The sequence below is a fragment of the Myotis lucifugus genome, unplaced genomic scaffold (assembly GCF_000147115.1).
Source record: "Myotis lucifugus unplaced genomic scaffold, Myoluc2.0 scaffold_480, whole genome shotgun sequence".
In the NCBI taxonomy this organism is placed as follows: Eukaryota; Metazoa; Chordata; class Mammalia; order Chiroptera; family Vespertilionidae; genus Myotis; species Myotis lucifugus.
The window spans coordinates 47675-66757 of NW_005871528.1; the positions used below are offsets into that span (position 1 = coordinate 47675).

The 19083-nt window shown below is 45.0% G+C and overlaps 1 pseudogene; it reads right to left on the minus strand.

Moving 5' to 3' along the window:
- Positions 1-12564: 12564 nt before the first annotated feature.
- The window catches only part of LOC102432683, a 31733-nt pseudogene continuing 25214 nt past the window's right edge, over positions 12565-19083 (minus strand).

The window sequence follows — 19083 nt, forward strand, 5'->3', positions numbered from 1 at the left end:
ATTGGAACTCAATAAAATGTTAGATTTTCCCTTTCTGCCATAATTTGGAAAACTAAAAGATGAAAATTGGGGGAGAAGATATAGTGTGTCTATAAAAATGTGTGAATTACAGATAAATATATTTTTCACTCATTAAATATTACTGTGCCACACATGGTTTTAGATACCATCAGAGATTATTTAGGCTTCAAGAGTTCATACCCTCTTGGGCTTTATAATCTAAGGCAGTGATTTTCACCCTGTGTACCACAAGAATTTTTAAAACATGCAATACCTGACCTCTTTTCCCTTAGAGTGTCAATTTTAAAAAAGGACAACATCCAACACAACAATAGACAGCTAGTGTGCATGAATAAAAATTATAACAATTCTTGGTCATATTGGGAAAAAATATAGTACATTTTTTGGTGTGCCCCCGAGGTGTAGTGATTAGTTGATGTGTGTTATTGGATAAAAATGATGAAAAATCACGTCTAAGGACATCCTACAAAATAGTTTTAAAGAACAAGCATTTGAACCTGGCTGGCATGGCTCAGTGGTTGAGTGTCGACCTATGAACCAAGAGGTTGAGGTTTGATTCCTGGTCAGGGCACATGCCCAGGTTGCAGGCTGAATCCTCAGTGTGGGGCGTGCAGGAGCAGCCAATCAATGACTTTCTCTCATCATTAATGTTTTTATGTCTCTTTCCCTCTCCTTTTCTCTCTGAAATCAATTAAATATATATATGTATAAATATATATAAAAGAATAATCCTTTGTAATGCTTTAAGGTGGACTTCAATTTGGCACTGGGTTTTGAGAGGTGGCTCAGCCCACTACTCTATGCTCAGGCCCACAGTGCCTTGAGATCTAGCAACAAAGCTCTGAGTTCACGAGACTTCAGCATCAAAAAACTATTTATTTTATCAGATAACAGACTTAGTGTGTCCCAGGGGATCTTAGAGTTACACAGCCAGGTTTGGTTCCACTGCCTACCAGCTGAGTGATTTTGGCCACTATTTGTGTCTCTGAACTTGAGGGCATAGTAACAGTACCTACCACCCAGCTGCCCACAGGATTAGTAAAATAATCTACAAAAATCTCTTTGCCAGTATTGTGTCTAATAAGGGTAAGGGCTCAATAAATGTTGAGGTGCCCTATACCACCCAGCAAATTCTAAAGCCGACCTCCCTGTTAGATATGATTTTTTAGGAAATGAGAGCCACAACCTTTATATAATGTGAACCCACTACTGCATGGTGCAGTCTTATTCTAGGTATTCACCTTCTGAGTCTTTTTTACTCCCCTCTGCACCCTCCACCCAATGCACAGCTGTCTAACATTGCATTGATCACCTGCTATGTGCCAGCAACTGTGCTAGTTACAGCCTGTGCATATCCCCATGGATCCCTTACTCAATATCACCACCTTCATTTTGCAGTTCAGGAAATGAAGTCTCAGAGAGGTTGCTGCTCAGATGTGTCCCCTGGGCACACCTAATCTCCTATGTGTTTTTTTATTGGAGAGAGAGAGAGAGAGAGAGAGAGAGAGAGAGAGAGAGAGAGAGAGAGAGAGAGAGAAATTTGTTGTTCCATTTATTTATGCATTTATTGAGTGCTTCTCGTATGTGCCCAGAACCTTGGCATATCTGGATGACACTCTAACCAACTGAGCTACCCAGCCAGGGTATGGTTGTTTCGTTGTGGTTCTGATTAGATGAAATAATTTGTGGAAGCATATAGCACAGTGCTTGGCATAATCAATGTTGGTTGTTTGTATTAATTTGGGATTTGAAGTATAATGTTGTTGTACTAGCAAAATGCAGGGTCTTTGGAATCCCAAAGTCTTGAGCTGAAATTCTGGCTCAGCCACTTATAAGATGGCCCGTGTGCAGGCCATTTGCTATTCTAACTTTGCTCTTCTGGTCCGAGAAATGGAGGTGTGGGGGCTGCTGCTCAGATGTGTCCCTGGGCTCTCTGAAAGGACTGCATGAGGTAATGCCTGGGAAGCACCTGGCCCAGGCATGCAGATGTGAGTGGATACTGTCACAGGTAGTGGCTTGAACTATTAGTTCTCTCCTAGAGCCATTTGGGGGTGTTGCTGGGCATGTTGTTGGGGGGGTAGGCGCATCTCCACTGTTCTGGCCCAACTTTCCCATTACATTTTACCTCCCATTGAACCAGGAGAGAAATACCACTGTTCAAAGTCACCAGCAAAGATTGCTGGAAACACCTAGAACACCCCTGCCGTGGCTGAGGGAAACCTCGCTCTGAGCGTGGGTCTTGTTCTTCCTCAGTGATTCATTAATGATGAACTTTTAGCTCAGACAGACTTTTATTTCATGGAAGGAGTAAAAGAGAAGGCAGGGCTAGTAAAGGTTAAACACCAAAAGTATCAAAGTACAAAAAACCCCTGTCATTCAAGCAGAAAAAGCAGTCACTCATCACTTTTGAGAAGAGAATGGGGACAGGAAGGAAAGTCCATGGGATCCTCTCTGGATCTCAGTGGACCTCCTGTGGGGAACTTAACAACAGTGTTGAGGTCAAGGAGACAGGGGCCAGGCAGCCTGGGTTTCAGTCAGTTGCCAGTTGCCAGCTCTGAGACATTGAGAAGGTTTCTTGTCCTTTGGTGCCTCAGTTTTCTCACCTTTGACAATGGGTGTATGGTAGAGATGTAGAACTCTCTGAAGACTGCGTGCACACGTTTCTTTCATTGCCAAGCCTCTCTTGCAGTGAGAATGAGGCCACTGAATTCCAGTTCTGTTTATGAACCCCAGTTGGAGGTGTCACAACTCCCTGGTCTCGGGCATTTCAGGCCAGGTCTGAGTTTCGACACTTTCTTCCCTGACTCACTAGTCCTGGAAACCACGTGTGAAGGTGATAACATCAAAACATGGCTGAGAATCGATCAGCCCAGTTCTCTGAGTAACTGTGCAGCCCTCTCCTGTCAACCTGAACACGTTACACCCATTAACTTTCTTAACCTTATGACAAACCTACAGAGCATTCGTTCATGCAATAGACATATAATGGGCACCCTCCAGGTATGGATATAGCTTTGGACATGTCAATCAAAGTTACTGCTCTCTAGTTTATATTCCCATGAGAGGGAGGCAGAAGACTGCAAACAAAAAAATCAATCAGAAAGATAGGAATCAAGATGGTGGCATAGGTAAACGCCTGAACTTGCTGCCTTGCACAACCACATCAAAACTACAACTAAAAGAAAAAATGGATATCATCCAGAACCATGGGAAGGCTGGATGACTGGAAGTTATACAACAAGAAGGAAAGAGAAAAGCGCACTGAGACTGGAAGGAGGTGTGGAGGTGCGGAAGTGCGGAGGTACAGAGGTGTGTGTGGAAATGGACTGGCAACTGGGAGCGCTGTTGACTTTTCATTTGGGAGGGAGACACAAGCTCCTGACTGCTCTGAACTCCAGTTCCAGGCGAGATTCTGGGGACCCAGACTCATATGGGGAGAAACTGGACTGTCTGGCATCGGGGCGGAACATGAGGGCGGCTTTTTCTCAGAGGTGCTCGCAGCGATCATTGTTCCTGCACTGTGCCGCGGGACACAGAGACCCAAGGACCTCTTCGGGGCAGGGCTGACTGGCAGCCATAGCTGTTTGCTCCACCCTGGTGATTCCCTGAGACCCCATACCACTCAATTTACAACCCTACCCAAGTTGTGCACAGAGGCTTTTGCATATGAATGGCCTGGCCTTTTGCAATCTAAAACCTAACAAACTGCAGCTGTGTCAGAGAGCCCAGGGCTTCCAAAAGAAGGCCCAAGGCTCGATAGCAACCTGTATTGCTTCACAGCTGGACCTCATCTGGGCACCTCCAAACCCCAAACAAAGAGGAGGTATCTGCAGATCTCTCTGTAGCTCCTGCTGGGTGGCCTCAGGCAGTGGCTGACCATGCACATTCTTGGAGATCTAAGAGCCAGTGTAACCAGTGGTCAGAGTGAGACCATACCAGATTACAACTCTTCACATCCATAAGAGACACACTCATGGTGCAGACTCAGTGAGCACCAAAGCCCCACTGAAGCAAGTTCTGCCCCATAAGAGTGTCTCCAGCACAGAAGTTCTCCCATTGTAGACAGAACTGGTCCTCACAGCCAATTGGCTTGGAGGTCAATTCCTCCCAGTGATACCAACGGCAATCAAGGCTCAACTACCATAAGACTGTGCACACAAAGGGGTGCACCAAGAGTGTCCACCTCAGGTAATGAGGGAGGCTGAGCCACTAGGCCCTATAGGACACCTAGCACACAAAGCCACAGGGAAGCAGCCAAAATGCAGAGACAAAGAAACATGTCACAAATGAAAGAAATGGAGGAAAGCAAACTACTGGATATAGAGTTCAAAACCATGGTTATAAGTTTACTCAATAATCTTCTAGAAAACTCTGAGAAATTTAGTGAGACACTCAAGGATATGAAAAAGGACCAATTAGAAATTAAGCATACACTGACTGAAATAAAGAATAATATACAGAGATCCAACAGCAGACCAGAGGATCCCCAAAATCAAGTCAAAGATTTGAAATACGAAGAAGCAAAAAAACACCCAACCCGAAAAGCAAAAAGAAAAAAGAATCCAAAAATATGAAGATAGTGTAAGGAGCCTCTGAGACAACTTCAGGCATACCAACATCTGAATTATAGGGGTGCCAGAAGAAGAGAGAGAGCAAGATATTGAAAACCTATTTGAAGAAATAATGACAGAAAACTTCCCCTACCTGGTGAAAGATATAGACTTACAAGCCCAGGAAGCGAAAAGAATCCCAAACAAAAGGAGCCCGAAGAGGACCACACCAAGACAAATCATAATTAAAATGCCAAGGGCAAAAGACAAAGAGAGAATCTTAAAAGCAGCAAGAGAAAAACAGTTAGTTACCTACAAGGAGTACCCATACGATTGTCAGCTGATTTCTCAACAGAAACTATGCAGGCTAGAAGGGAGTGGCAAGAAATATTCAAAGTGATGAATAGTAAGGACCTACAACCAAGATTACTCTACCCTGCAAAGGTATCATTTAAAATCAAAGGTCAGATAAAGAGCTTCACAGATAAGAAAAAGCTAAAGGCATTAATCACCACCAAACCAGTATTATATGAAATGCTGAAGGGTATTCTTTAAGAAGAGGAAGAAGAAAAAGGTAGAGATAAAAATTATGAACAAGAAAGTGACAACCAATACATACCTATCAACAAGTGAATCTAAAAATCAAGTGAATAAAAAATCTGATGAACAGACTAAACCAGTGATAGAAAGGGATTGGACTGACAATTCTCAGGGGGAAGGTGGTGTGGGGGGTGTGGGAAGAGACTGGACAAAAATTGTACACCTATGAACGAGGACAGTTTGGGGGGGGAACTAAGGGCATGGGATGGGGTGGGAACTGGGAGGAGTGGAGCTATGGGGGAAAAAAGATGAGCAATGGTAATAATCTGAACAATAAAGACTTATTTAAAAATCAATTAAATTATCAAGGGAATCCCAAATGGTAATAGGTGTCCAGAAGAAAATAGAACAAGATAATATAGCAGTGTGACTGGGCGGGGGTTGGGGGGCTGACTAAGGTTATCCTCTCTTAGGAAGTAACATTTTGTCACAGGAGAAGGAGGAGAAGGAGCCAGCCATGCGAAGACCATGGGAAAAGCGTTCCAGGCAGGAGGAGCAGCAAGTACACAGGCTGGAGGCTGAGCTTTCCAAGGACTAGATCGAGGCTGGGTGGCTGATTAGTGAGTGAGGAAGATGAGTCTTGGGGTCAGAGACACAGGCAGGAGACACAGCACAAAGGAGACACTTTTTGGCCATAATTAGGAGTTTGGATTCTGCATGAAGTGTGATGGGGTGTCTTGAGAGGATTTTAAGAGAAAAGAGACACAATTCAGCATTCAATTAAGTGGCTAGTCTCTTGGTTACTTAATTTTGAAATAAAATGTCATGGGAAAGAGGTCATTCGGAAGCGACATGATCAGGTTTGTATTGTAGAGAGCTCGCTGTCAGTTCTGTGAGAAGGGCTTTGGAAGTGAGGAGGATGCTGGATGGCCTAAGCTGTGATGGTGGCTTGGGCAAGCTTGACACAATGACCACGGAGAAGTGGCGGGTGCGGGGTGGCATTCGGAGACACCATCAGGAGGACGTACTAGTACTGATGGTTTGGATAGAGGAAATGAAGAAAAGAGGGATGAGGTGACTCTCCAGCTTTTGGCTTCTGCAATGACATGTGTAGTCTGTCATGTTATACCTCTGTAGAAGCACGCTGAAGAGATTGCCTAACATGGCCAAGGACTGGAGGCCTGCCTTTCTTTAAGGTGGTCTGCCCTGCTCAAGTCTCCCAACAATATTCTGCTTCTATCCTACCTGCCACACCTCTCCATCTCTGATTTCTGGCTTCTTTTATCAAAAACAATAGATATGAGCTGCTCAACTGAGAAACTGGGTACTGGGTGAGAGGGAATCCCACTCTCTTTACATTTTCTGATCAACCCTATCTGCTCTGGAAGGAAAAAAAATTTTGACTCTGGAATTTATGACACTACACAAACTGGGTTGGTTTTCTGTTTGGCCAAGCCGTAGGAGTTCACCAATGCCTTCCCCAGCCATTTCAGATCCAATATTGCATCGACTTGTGTCCCAGAGAGGAAGCCATTTGAGATAATGTTTGGAAGATACTCAAAGTGGCCTAGCATATGGAGCAATGGAAAGTGCTGTTCAAATGGCAGCTGTTGTTTTTGAAACAGACTCCAGTGCCAAATAGGCAAAGCTGAGATCCTATTTACCAGTTACTATATCACACAGATCCTGAGAAAGTCATTGCAATGCTGTGCTTCAGTTTCTTCACCCAAAAATAAGAATAGCAGTACCTACCTGATAGAATTAATATGAGAACTAAAGGAGATAATACATGCAGACTGCTTGGAACAGTGCCCAGCACATAAGAATAGTAGTAGTAGTAGTAGTAGTAGTAGTAGTACTGTTATAGAGAAAGGACAGTAGAAAGAGAGAAGATATAATTACTCCTTTAGGACTTCTTTCCTAAAGGAACATAACCTCATTTATACATATACATATACTAGTGACCTGGTGCACAAGGTTTGTGCACATTAAAAGGGAATTAATTAGAGGAAATATTTTAATATTTCTATTTGCCATTTCTCTATAATAGAAGTGTCAGAGGTGAAAGAAAATTAGTAAAATGTATATGAAAATCTTCCTCCTGTCAGAGTCTGGGGCTTGCCACAGGACACAGAATCAAGTCCTCGCCCATCCACGTGCGCCTCAAAATTGTGTGAGACCCTGAACTGGCCAGCCCCACCCCCATTGGGCTAGATTTAGACCTGGCCGGCCCCAACCCATCAAGCCCCGCCGGATGGGGGTATGGCTTCAGGTTGCCTGGCCCGGTGCCGGGGAGGATGCACAGCATGAGGTCCCCTGGCCTGGGGCAGGGGCACAGCCTGAGGTCCCCTGTCAAGTCCCACAAGGCAGAGCACAGCCTTAGGTCCCTGCTGATTGCTCGTTAAGGCTCATTATGGGAACTCGGCCTCCACTGTGGGTGCAGCCATCTTGTGTTACAGAATCCGCCTCTGCTGTGGGCACTGCCATCTTTGTGATGGCATGACGGTCAATTTGGATATTCCCTCTTTATTAGATAGGACTAGAGGCGCGATGCACAAAATTTGTCCAAAGGGACTGCTTCAGCCCTCGCACCCAGGCTGCCTCGTGGCCCCACGGACCCTCCCACTGGTTTTCTGGAAGGTTGTTCTGCCATCCTGTCTAATTAGCATATTAGTTCTTTATTATATAGGATTAGTACCTTGTATTTCTTTTCATTAAAGAAATGAATTAATTGAGACTCAAATTTTTCATGACGTAAAATACTGACTCAAATTTATAGGAAATTGATTATGTTACAGGCACTGTAACAAAACATTTACATGTCATCTATAATAATAAAAGCATAATATGATAATTAGACTGGACAGCCTAACAACCATCTGGACATCCTTCCGGATGACCTTCAGATGAAGCTGGGGCTGCAAGGGCTGAGGCAAACAGCTGAGGTTGCAAGGGGCTGTGAGGGCTGGCCGAGGCTGTGAGGGGCTTCGAGGGCCAGCCGAGCCATCTGGGGATGCAAGTTCCAAGCCTCTTGCACGAATTTCATTCCTTGGGCCTCTAGTATAATATAAATATTATTTGGAAATTACAATGATTGAATCACAGGCAATTAAAAATGGGGGTGAAGTAAGTGGATGCTGCACAGACACCCTCCCAGTAACAAACTGGAATTATCAGGTGTACTGATTAATTACTAGGTGTAATGGATTCTTTTCAATAGATGGAGTTACACATATAGGGATATATATGCAATTTGATATGTATGCTATTTTGTATTGACAACAAGCTTCAGAACTTCATATGTCAAATTTGCTGAAGTTGTTAACATCGTAGATATTTTTACACTTAAAAATGTTAAATTTTGTGCCAAAAAAAGAGCATTTGTGGAAAGTTATAATTCATTAATTTATTTTGAAGAAAAGTGCTGCTAAATACTTCGGGAAGCTTATGGTGAACATGCTCCATCTCAAGATACTTGTGAACGCTGGTTAAAAAGCTTTAAAAGTGATGATTTCGATGTGAAAGACAAAGAATGTCTGGGTCAACCGAAAAAGTTTGAAGACCAACAATTACAAGCATTATTGGATGAAGATGCCTGTCAAACTCAAAAACAACTTGCAGAAAGATTAAACGTTGCTCAGCAAACAATTTCTGATCATTTACAAGCAATGGGAAAGATTTTCAAGAAAAGAAAATGGGTGCCACATCACCTGAACGAAACACAAATGGAAAACCGAAAAGTCATCAGTAAAATGTTGCTGCATGGCGAGAAAGAAAGTCTTTTTTGCATGGAATTGTGACTGGTGATGAAAAGTGGATTTATTTTGAGAATCCCAAATGCACAAAACCATGGGTTGATCCAGGTCAACCATCAACATCAACTGCAAGGCCAAATCTCTTTGGAAAGAAGACAATGCTCTGTGTTTGGTGGGATCAGGAAGGTGTGGTGTATTATGCACTTCTAAAACCAGGTGAAACCGTTAATACTGATCGCTACCAACAACAACTAATCTGTTTGTACCAGGCTTTGATCATGAAATGACCAGAATGTTTCAGAAGACACGGCAAAGTAATTTTGCTTCATGATGAAGCACCATCACACACTTCAAAAGCAGTTAAAGACACTTTAAAAGATCTTGCCTGGGAAGTATTAACCCACCCGCCATATTCACCAGACCTTGCTCCTTCAGATTACCACTTCTTCTGATTGATGGCACACACACTTTCTGAGCAGCACTTCAAAACATACGAAAAAGTAGAAAAGTGGGTCTCTGAATGGTTTGCCTCAAAACAAGAGAAGTTCTATTGGGAAGGTATCCACAAATTACCTGAAAGATGGGGATATGTGTAGGTAGCAATGGACATTACTTTGAATAAAGCACTTTTGATGTTTCTCTTGAAATTATCATGGGTTTTTTTATTACAAAATCTGGCATTATTAACTGCTACACCGAGTAGAAATAAAATACAGAAAAACTGCCTTAATAATCAATGGAAGACTCGCTAGAGAGAACCCTGATAATGGAGGACCAAAAGTGGAGACTGCATAGAGACTGGTAGGAGGGGCAGAGTGGGGAAAGGGATGGTCGGGCATCCACAGACAGCAACTGGAGTTCCTGAGAGATATCTCAGCTGTGGGGTTTGCCAATGAGAGCTCTGGGGTCTAATCACCAGGCTGTCCGCCCCCCTCCCTGTAAAGTGCACCAGAACTGAGAAGGGTACCCACATAACATCTGGGTGAAAAGCACTGGAGTTGCTGTCTGCCAGGAAGACATGCTGGAAATTCAGGCACCCTCTTAAAGGGCCAACACACAAAATTCCCTGTGGAGCCACCCACTTTGTGCTCAGGCAGAGGGAGGGCAGAGTGGACTGGAGCTGTGGGAGCAGAAGCCAGGATCAGGGGCTCTGGGGTTAGAACTCAAAAGGCAGACACCATGGTTTCCTGTGCTGAGTCAGTCCCCTATGCAGCAGAGGACATCTTTCCTACACAGACATTTGCTGTACAGCAGGCTTTGCCTGGGGGCAAGACAGTTGACCCACCCTATTGAAAAACACCTTGCCCCACAGTGCTGAGTTCCTGAGGTCACTTAAAAGGCTAAAAATAACAGCCTCCAAGTAGAAGCATCTGCCCCACCCCGTTGAAAAAAACCTCTTGGCAAACCTGAGGACGATTGCCTGAGGGAAATTCAAGTCAGAATCCTTTCAGTCTGCAGGCAGAGGCAGTCTCTGGAGGCTTTAAGTCTTTGCCTGATCTAATTAGTCAGAAAAAGCGTTTGACACAGTTCTGCACTAGAAGTTGAGAGGCGTAGCAGATGTACTTAATACACAGTGACAAACCCAAACACACAACCAAAAGGAGGAGACAAAGAAACCACCCCCCAAAGAAAGAACATGAGACTTCTTCAAAAGAAGAGATAAATGAAGCACAGATAAGATATTTATCTGAAACAGTTCAGGGTAATGATGGTAAAGGTGCTCAATACCATGAAAAAAAAGATACAGTAACTCTGACTCTGAAAACAGAAATAACGAATGACATACACAAACAAATAACACCTTGGAAGGAATACACAGCAGATTTGGGTAAGCTGAGGATGGAATAGTGAATTAGAAGACAGAGTTGGAAAAAAAATCACTCAATAAGAGAACCAATAAGAAAAACCATTAAAAAACAATAGAACAGCTTAAGGGAACAGTGGGACAACATGAAACTGAAGCATAGTGGTCCCTCCTTTGGAGAAACTGCTGTTATTCTTAGTCTCTTATTCTGTTTGTCAACTCTGTTATTTTTAGACTGTAGAATAACTTTGTTTTTAGCTTGAATAATAGAAAAGATAAACTTAACTGTCTGACCTTGCAAGCTAGCCATCTGAAGGAACTGATACACTGATACTGATAATAATTCCCATATTCTCATGCCAAGTGTTTGTTCATCCAAGGTTACAGGTGTCTATATAGATATGGACTCAAGGTTACAAAATTGTCTATACAGATATGACAGGTGTTTGTTAGAAATGATATGTACTCAAGGTTACAAATTGTCTGTAAAAATAACTTACACAAGGACCTAAAAGAATATAAAAAGAAAATGCTTCCTCCTTTGGGTGTTCAGAATTTGACAGAGGTAATCTGCTCTGAACCTGTGCCCAATAAAGATGACTCCTAACTAATTGGCTTTTTAAGGCGTCTTGTCCAGCTCGCTCAAATTCACATATCAGGTGTGCTGGAAGAGGGAGAAAGGGAGGAAAGGACAGAGAACATGTTTGAAGGAATAATGGCAGAAAACTTCCCTAACCTGGTAAAGGAAAAAGTCACACAAGTCCAGGAGGCATAGAGAACCCCAAGCAAGAAGAACCCAAACAGGCCCACGACCAGACACATCATCATTAAAGTGTCAAAAATTAAAGACCAAGATAGAATCTTAAAGGCAGCAAGAGAAAACTGTTACCTACAAAGGAGTTCCCATCAGGCTGACACCTGATTTCTCATCAGAAACTCTACAGGCCACACGGGAATGTCATGAAGTACTAAAGGTAATGGAAAGCTAGGATCTGAGACCAAGATTACTATATCCAGCAAAGGTTTTCATTCAAAATAGATGGTTAAATGAAGACCTTCCCAGTGGGGGTAGGGGGAAGGCTGAAGGACTACATCACCCCTAAGCAGTACCTGTACATTTTGCTGTGAGTTTGTGTGTCTGTGCCCTCTTGCAAAGGGTTTTAGAGGTAATCTCCCTAAGTGTGACTCCCATCAGGGAAGGAAAAGGAGACAATATGTACTTCTTCCCCAACCCGAGGTTCAGCCCCTTCTGCCCCTGCTGCTCCCAGCCTGTGATGTGCCCCTGGGGGTCTGATCCGAAGGATGGATGAAGTGAAGGGTCAGTTCATAGAACCCCACGACCAGGATTGGGGAGGGGGTGGGGAAGACCCTGATGGCAGAAAGAACTGAAAGAATGTGGAGGGGGAGTTTTTAGGGAGGACTCTGGGCCCTGGGAGAAGGGCTGGAAGACCCTGGATCCCTGGGAAGGAATGCGTGGGTGGGTGGAAATGGGGGGAAGCTGAGGGGTAAGACCCCTAGGCCCCTGGCCCCTCCTAGGAATGAGGGACGGGGCACCTCTACAGAAGCTGGGAGAGTCCTGTGGAACCCGGTCCCTGGAGAGCTGGTCACTCACTTGCCCACCCCGGGCCTAGGCTGGGACCCAGCGGAGGCAGGTGCCTGGGCTGCTCGGAGCATCACTCCCGGAACTCTGGGTCCTGGTCACCTACTGGACGTGCAGGGCCACCTGGGAACACTGGGGTGTGTGCGGGAGGCAACAGGAGCGAGAACCAGGCCCTGTGCTCTCTCCAGGGGGAGGGGGGAGAGCAAGGAGGGACCGCATTCAGCACAGGTTCATGTACATGATGAAGGCACAACGCAGGAGCACCCTGATGTCGATGTCAGCACTTTATCTTCAGCCCCGATCTGAGCGCCCGCCTGGGCATCCAAAGGAACAAGAGCCTTGGAGGCAGGGGAGTGACTGATGTTCACTTAAAGGAACAGAAATGCGGGAATGCTGGCCGCCCTGGGCCCTTCCCCATCAGCCCTCAACATCCCCCCTCGCCCCGCCATGTGGGGGCACAGAGGCAGCCAGGGGTCTGCCCAAGGTCACACCCAGAAGGGATGCTGAATTTACTGCCGTTGCATCTGACCAAACTCCTTTTCCCGAAGTTCACTCCTTTTGATCTTGCCAGTGACGGTTTTGGGCAGCTCAGGGACAAACTCCACCTGGGTGAGGAGAAAGCAAACCATCCTGAGTCCTGCTGTCACTTCCTACCAGTCCCCACTCCTCCCTTCGCCCTGCACGTCCCCCAAACAGGCTGTAGCAGGTGGTGGCCTCAATGGTGGGGGCCAAGTATGTCAGGTCCTCCTCCTGACCTCCTCGAAGCTGGCTGCAGCCCTGTGACGTGCTCTGACCAATGAAATGTGGGGGAGTGAAGCGTGCCACCTCTCACAGGAGAGTCGGAACCTCTGAGCCTGGCCACCCTCTCTGTCCATCTCTGACAGCACCAGGCAGGTCCCTACGTGGTGGCTGCTTCAGGGTGGGCATGTGGCTGTGGGGTTCTTTGTTACAATAACATGGTTTTCAACATGGGCACATGCCCCACAGGCGGTCAATTTGATTTTTAAGGGGAGCAATTGGAGAATGACTTATCAACAGTGAATTTTTTCCATTTTTATGGTTCTAGGGGCCTCATATACAGTATATAAATATATATTGTGTGATAGTTATGCATTTCAGTTCTCCATTATGTTTTAAAACTTTAGTTGCTATTTTTTCAGATCACTTCATATTATTATTATTTTTAACAATTTATTCTTCAGTACTTCAACTGTCCTTTTGTTCTTTTATTTTTCTCTTTCATGGGTGCCATGTTCTTTGGAAGCTTGTTTAGACCAAGTTAATGGCCTTTTAGGCTTCCTCCACATGAATCGGAGTTCACTTTTTGAATAATAAGAATTATATGTCACAAGGCTGGCCTCATGATTTTAGAGATGCTTAGATGGGGCATGGCCAAAAACGGTCCTAACTGGTACTCATCCCCTGTTCTATCTCTAGGAGGCAGCAGAGCCTGACATTAAAAGCAAGAACGCTGCTGCTGTTGGAGACACGTGGTTTGAGGTCCAGCTCTGCCTGTATTAACTCTATTCTCTGAGCCTCAATTTCAACTCCGTAAAATGCTTGGTTAGACCATCTCAGGCTGCGGAGAGGATGAAATGAAATAATAATGCACGTGAAGCATTGAATCCAGGGCCTGGCACATGAACTAAATATTCAGTAACTGTTAACTACACAGCTTTACAAGATGCACTGACTATAAACATTCAGACAATGTAGGAAATGTTAACCATTGGCATCGGTAGCCTTTCAAACTTTGTTTTTAAACAAATACGATAATATTATGCATATTTTCTCATAGCCTGCTTTTTGTCTTAATAATATATTGTGGTACCATTAGGTTAAAAATAAAAATCTACATCATTTTCAATTACAGGATAATATTACTTTTAACACATCATTCAATAATTTCTCTATTGGACATTTTTGTTATTTTCACACAATAGTTAAAACAAATGCAGCCCTGACCAGCTGCCTCAGTGGTTGGAGCATCAGCCCACACAGTGAAGGGTCGTGGGTTTGATTCCAGATCAAGGGCATGTACCTGGATTGCAGTTTCCATCCAGGGCCCCAGTTGGGGTGTGTACAGGAGGCAGCCAATTGATGTGTCTCTGCATCAATGTTTCTCTTACTCTCTCTCTCTCCCTCTTTCTCTCCCTCCATTCCTCCCTTCCTCCCTTCCTTCCATTCTTTAATGGAAAAAATATCCTTGGTGAGGATTGACAATAAATAAAGATGTAAACAGAAAAACAAATGCAGTAGAATAAAAAGAATAAGAATGAACTGCCACAGATGAGATTTAAAATGGCGGCAGAGGAAGTGGATGCTGCACAGATATGCTCCCAGGAGCAAACTGGTATTACAACTAAAATGCAGAAAAACTTCCTGAATAATCAACAGAAAACTCGCAGGAGAGAACCCTGATATCTGAGGCCTGAAAGTGGAGACCGCATAGAGGCTGGTAGGAGGGGCGGAGGCTCGAAAGGGCTGGCTGGGCGCCCAAGGACAGGAACTGAAGCCCCGGAGAGATAGATATCTCAGCTGTGGGGGTGCCACTGAGAACTCTGGGGTATCTTCCCCAAGCTGGGCTCCCCAGCAGAGAGATCCTAAACTGAGGAGAGTACCCATATAACATCTGGCTGTGAAAAGCAGTGGGGTGCTGTCTGTCAGGGAGTAACTGCTGAAAATTCTGGCACCCCCTTAAAGGGCCAACACACTAAATTCCCTGTGGAGCCACCCACCTTGTGCTGTGAGAGCAGAACCCTGGACTGGGGACTCAGGTGAAAGAGCTCAGAAGGCAGATATGCCAAGTTTTCTGGGCTGGTTCATTCCCTCAAGGGGACACCTTCCCCACATGGACATTTGCCTTGCCTGGAGGGATACAGTTGATACACCCTATTGGCAACCACCTTGTCCTCAGGGTAACGTGCAGCATGTTTTGGGGTTTCTGACCCAGAATAGAGGTTCCATCCCATTCAGTTGGCTGGATCCACCCCTAAGCTGAATTGCTTCTTCTGCAGAGAAAAATGCTCATTCTATGTTTGGTTTCAGCATCTCCCGGCCACCCGACCAGACTTGGGGCAGCAGAGCAAGGAAGGGAGCGAGCATCGGCCCCACTCACCTTCCTCGGGGACTTGTACGGGGCTGTCACTGCCTTCACGTGCTCCTGCAGCTCCTTGGCGAGCTGGTCCGGGTCATGGGACAGAAACTGTGGGGTCAGGACAATGAAGGCCTTCACCACCTGCAACGCAGAACCAGAGCCCGGCCTCAGGGTGAGTGCCACCCAGTTGCCTGGTTTAAAAGTAAGTGATAATGCAGTGAATGGCAAAGCAAGCTGACACCTGAGCCTTTGGAAAAGGACAAGGCCAGGTTCAAACCCAAATACTTCCAATTTCTCCTCTTTGCCTTGTGAAATCACTTAACCTCAAATTCCTTCTCCGTGACATGCGCAGAGTACAGGTTCATCCCATGGAGCTGAACATGGTGGCCTTATGTTCAGATTCCATGAGATGATACACATAAAACATGCACCCAGTGTAACTTTATTATTCTCCCCAGCATCATTGTTTTCATCATCCTTTTTTCCACTAATGTATGTACAGTTCTGTGCCTGGTACCTTGTGGGTATTTAATAATTGTTGGTAATTTATTGATCTTATTGTTTTTATTTTTTAAGTAGTTGTTGATTCTTGTTTTTAAAATACGTATTTATTGATTTCAGAGAGGAAAGGAGGGGTGAGATAGAAAGATCAATGATGAGAGAGAATAATCAGTCTGCTGCCTTCTGCACGCCCCCTACTGGGGATCTAGCCCTCAACCTGGCATGTGTCCTGACCAGGAATCACACCTGGTTCCTGAGTTGACACTCAACCACTGAGCCACACAGGCTGAGTTGAACTTATTGCTTTTATATTGTTATTTATGTCCCCATTTAATTGCACAGGCCTTGTACATAGTAGGTGCTCAATAAATCCAATGAATGCATTGGAAACGGAGTGCTCAGATTTCCATCCTGGCTCCAGCACAGTGCAATCCGGGCAAGTTATTGAACTTCTGTATGCTGTCTCTTTGTCTATTAAAAGGTATAATAAGGAAGAGTCTCTAACTCAATAGGTTGTGGTGAGGGTTAAATGAGCCAGCTCACCCAGTATCTAGTCAGGATGTCACAGATGATGCCACAGTGCCTCCTGCTGCCCACACGGTGTAAGTGCGCCGCGCACACCAACTGCTCTGGAAGTTTCCCCTGCACCAGCCTTCCAGTGCCCACATGCAGACCCCATGACCTCCTGTCCTGCTCCTCACCTGCCCTCGGATCGGGTCCGGGCTGCTCACCACAGCTGACTCAGCCACCGCCGGATGCTCAGCCAGGGCGCTCTCCACCTCTGCCGGCCCAATGCGGTACCTGCGGGACCAAGGGTTCCTGCTCTGGGTCTGAGCAGATGCCAGGGCTGGAGTGACCCAGGCCCTCCAATCCCATGTTTGGGAGTCACAGCTCCCCTGGGCACAGAGGGCAACCTTCACGAGAGCCAGAGGCCTGTGAAAAGGCGCTGCAGTGGGACCAGGATGTGAAGACCTGGGCGTTCCAGGCTCAGATGCTCCCAGGTCTCCCCTCACTGCCTCCTGTGGGCGGGTGGGGGTGGAAGGCTGTCCTCCTGGGGCTGTGGGCTTCCCAGCAGGACTTTTACTGTACTCTTGGGAACCTCAAACTTTGTCTTAAAGTTTAGGGAAATTCTATCTCACTACATCAGCATCTCATTTAGAAATTTAAAAAGTAAAACAAACTTAATTTCCCTGATGCATCCAAGGGAGGTTGTTACTTGTGTCACTTTTTCTCCCTACATCACCTAAGCAGTAAGGACAACGGATTGGGGGCCAGATTACGTCAGTTCAAATCTGGGCTTCTCCCTGCATCTCTTTGGAAACTTTCAGCAACTTAGTTCACTGGTCAGTGACTCAGTGTCCTCGTCTGTAAAATAGGCACAATAATGGCATCTACTGGGTTAAGTAAAGCACAGAGGAGTGTACTTTCACACAGTAAGTACTCCACAAGCTTAGTTGCTATTGTTGTTGTTCTGTGACATGTGTCCCATTAATTAGAGGAACACAGAGAATAATTTCCCCCAACCAATGGGGACAGATAGGGGCTCAAATAAGTCTCCCTTCCCAATCCTATATCCCCTCTTTAAATTGCACGGTGTCTACTGTGGTTGCACTTCTAGGCCTTCTTGACATTTATTTTGATGGCGGGAGAGATGCACAGATACCTCCGGCCAGGACCCTGTAGACATGGCTGCATCAGGAATAGGCTGAGGGTCCATCCCCAGTGCATGGAGGAATGGTGAAGCAACCTAGAGCTGCCAGGCCCCAGCTCAGCCACACCTACCCCAAGGAGTTGATGATGTCATCGTCCCTCCCCAGGAACCAGATGTAGCCCTCTTCGTCTATAGTTGCTTTGTCCCCAGTGTTGTAAAAGTCCCCACACTCCACTTTGGCTGTCTTCACTGGGTCATTCTGCAAAGAGAACAGCGCTCTTGTTAAAGGCAGTGAGATTAAAGATGTTGAGCTGCAACCTGGGGCTCAGATTTGGGTTTGAATCCTGCTTCTCACTCCACTAGGCACCTTTGCCCATTTTGTTAATCTCTCTGAGTCTGTTTGCTGTACATGCAAACAGTCAATGCATGCTACTGGTCAAATAATGCACAAAACACACTGACAATTGATATTAATATAACACAGTAGCTGAATAGACGAAAGGTGTCAATAAGCATTTGCTAAATGAATTTTCTTCCCCATGTGTGTCTCGTCTTATTCTCAAAGAAAGTCTATTGGGCCCTGGTCAGTGTGGCTCAGTTGGTTGAGCATCATCCCATGTACCGAAAGGTTGCCAGTCACTTCCTGATGAGGGCACATGCACAGGTTGTGGGCTCAGTCCCTATTAGGGGGCGTGCAGGAGCCAGCTGGTCAATGTTTGAGGAAATAATGGCAGGAAATATCTGTAACCTGGTGGAGGAAAAAGTCACACAAATTCAGGAGACACAGAGAACCCTAAGCAAGAAGAACCCAAACAGGCCCGTGCCCCGACATATCATAATTAAAATGCCAAAAATTATAAACCAAGAGAGAATCTTAAAGGCAGCAAAAGAAAAGCAAACTGTTACCTACAAAGGAGTTCCCATAAAGCTGACACCTGACTTCTCATTAAAATCTCTATAGGCCAGAAGGGAATAGCCTGAAGTACTCAAGGTAATGGAAAGCAAGGATCTGAAAGCAAGATTACTAAAGCCAGCCAGGCTATCGGTCAAAGGAGTACATCACCACAAAGCCAGCATTACAAGAAATGCGATAGGCACTGCTGTAATGAGGAGAAACAGAGAGAAACCTACACATACAGAATTAAACTGGCAATAAATAAGTACCTATCAATAACTCTAAATGTAAATGGATTAAATGGTCCAAACAAAAGGCATAGGATAACTGAATGGATACAAAAATATGAGCCAACTACATACTGTCTATAAGATTCATACCTCAGAACAAAAGACATACACAGGATGAGAGTGAAGGAATGGAAAAAATGTTTTCCATGCAAATGGAAAGGGTAAAAAAAAGTGGGAGTAGCAATATTCATATCTGACAAAATAGAGTTAAAAATGAAGGCCCTCACAAAAGACAACAAAGATCACTACACAATACTAAAGGGATGGATCCACCAAGGGGATAGAACCCCGGTAAGCATATATACACCCAATATAGGAGCACCTAAATATTTTCCAAAAGCTGCTAGAGGATTTTAATGGAGAGATTGACAACAATACA